This window comes from Diachasma alloeum, unplaced genomic scaffold, assembly GCF_001412515.2.
Source record: "Diachasma alloeum isolate Michigan unplaced genomic scaffold, Dall2.0 Dall_scaffold_01395, whole genome shotgun sequence".
Classification (NCBI taxonomy): Eukaryota; Metazoa; Arthropoda; class Insecta; order Hymenoptera; family Braconidae; genus Diachasma; species Diachasma alloeum.
Window position 1 is genome coordinate 20,881 of NW_021681496.1, and position 2,610 is coordinate 23,490.

A 2,610-nucleotide genomic window follows, 5' to 3' on the forward strand; every position below is an offset into this window, starting at 1 on the left:
TTTTATTAGAAAAATTCATCTAGTGTTGGAAATCACATTTTTGGTTCTAACTGCTGTAGTTATTTTCTATAATCGTAGTTGTTTAAGGATGTATTACTCTTTTAACCAATCTTGACGTTTTTCTTACATTTCTGAGAACTTTTAATGGGATTGTCTGGAAAAATATAATGTTTTTGCAGTTCATTATTTTTCAACAATTTACGAAGTTTCATCACCATGTGAACATTTTTCGAATTTTTTGCTAAAGTTTCACAAATTTTTTGAAAAGCTTTGGGACAACTTGGAAAAATAATTGCATGATGATGCCACTTCGTGGGTCACTGAAAAAGGATGAAACGCAAAAATGTTAAACTGTTTTGCGTCAATCCAACGAAAAGTTTGAAAAAAATTTATAAACACCATAAAAATTGGGGAAAAGATATATACATCCTTAATGTTATCAACACATATCGGTAGACTTATCTCAATAAAATGACTTTTTTCTTCATTAATAAAACAGAATGATGAAAATTTGTAGTTTTTGTTTTGCTGTCAAACGAAAACAATAAGAAAAAAAACAAGTGGGAAATTGCTTTTATATTGAAAATGGTACAGTTTTCTTTGCTAGTAAATTAGCAATATGCTTCCGAATGGTGATCTTGCATCTTTTTTATTCTTATCGAAAATAATGCATATTTCAATTTATTCCTTAGTCATCTCCATACAATGCCGATGATTGTCATGAAATTAATAATTTTCAATCGTAATATATTTTGTTTTTTCATCCATTTTATATCCAACAGATTTGATAACCAACATTTGTGTAATTTTTAATTACCATTAATGTCGTTGGATGTGTTAAAATAATTCCATTCTAATCGATAATGTAAAAAATGAGTAATTCATGTTCAATTATTCAATCGTGTTATCGTTCTTTGATTGTTTCATTTAAAAAAGTGAATATTGTGTGTGAAGTGATTGAATAGATTTAAATATTTTTCTCCACTACAATAATCAATCCAAGTGTATTTTTCACAATAGTGGAAAGTCAACAATCTTTTGAATACTCTAAAAATGATGATCGGACATTCTCATATGAATTAAGTCGAAAAATGATACTATTCAAAAATGATACTATGATAATACAATTTTCAACAAAATTTTATTAAGAATATTTTAATTTTATATAATATGAAGAATCTGAAACCTTTTCCATCAGATTCTTTTCGAAGAATCTGATGGAAAATTCAAAATATCGAAAAACATGAGAATGATTCTCAAAATCTTATATAAATTCAAAGATAGAGTGAAACTTTCTATTATACCTTAGAATTCCACTATAATCATGTTTAAAAAAAATTGTTTGATGCAAGAATTGATAAATTTGAGCATTACATTAGATGAAACTACCAGAAATTTGATTTTCATAAAAAATTCATGAAAAATTCAAAATTTTCATGAATGATCATAAAAATCCAATTGATCAAGACAGTTATCATGCTCATTCTTCAACTACACATTAATGACATCAAAACAAATATTTTAACCTATGGTTCACTCCATGAAACATCATAAATTATAAGAAATTTGTGAAAATTGAAATTTAGAAAAAAAAAAATTGAATTAAAAAAAAATCCGAATAACTATTAAAGCTATGATTTTCATCTTCGAACTCGGTCGAGAGGACATCCGAACAAATTTTTTAAGCCATAGTTGAATGAATTTAAAACATTTTTTTTTTCACCTATCGTATGAAAACTGATTTTCGAAAAAATTCAAAAATTAAAAAAATGAATGAGTGAATTAAATTTTAATTAATGGCGATGGATAGGGCTTGATAAGACCAACATTTGATAAAAAAAAATTTCTTCGATTCCATTGCTTCTTTAGCAAATAATTGAGAAAAATGGTTTTTACATACGCACACACATACATACATACATACGGACACCGCCCAAAAATTGCATTTTCGGACTTTTTGGATCATACTTGGTTGATATAACACAAAAAATGCAAAACTTAAATTTGGTCGATTACAATGCTTCCATTCGGATGCAATAAATTTGGTCGATTAAAATGTTTCCATTCGGAAGCAAAAATTGGATTATCTTCTCCCAATCAATTGTGAGAAATTCTGAAAAAAACTGCGAATTTTCATAAATAAATACATGCTTACTTAATACATTTTATAAATATTTTCATTTGCCATCTGCTTTATCGCATAAAAATAAATATTTTATTTTTTTCCAACAGCCACAAATAAGATTCTTTTTGGTCAAACGATATTAATTTTTCACTTCATTACCAAAAACAGATTAATGAAAATTTGCAGTTTTTATTTTGCTGAAAAACGAGAACAATAAGAAAAAAAAATTGGATTATTTTCTCCCAAACAATTGTGCGAACTTCTTAAGAAGCCAGAACTGCGGATTTTCATACGTAAAAATATGCTTACTTGATACTCTTTAGGAACACCTTCATTTTACTTACTTTTTTTTCAACTCAGTGGATACAATTTTCATGTATGGGGGTTGAAAATAGAGTTAATGATTTTAAAAATTCTGTGTTTTTACGATGAATTGTTAGAGATAATAAAAAGCCAAAGCAAAGGAAAAACTAAACGTGACAACA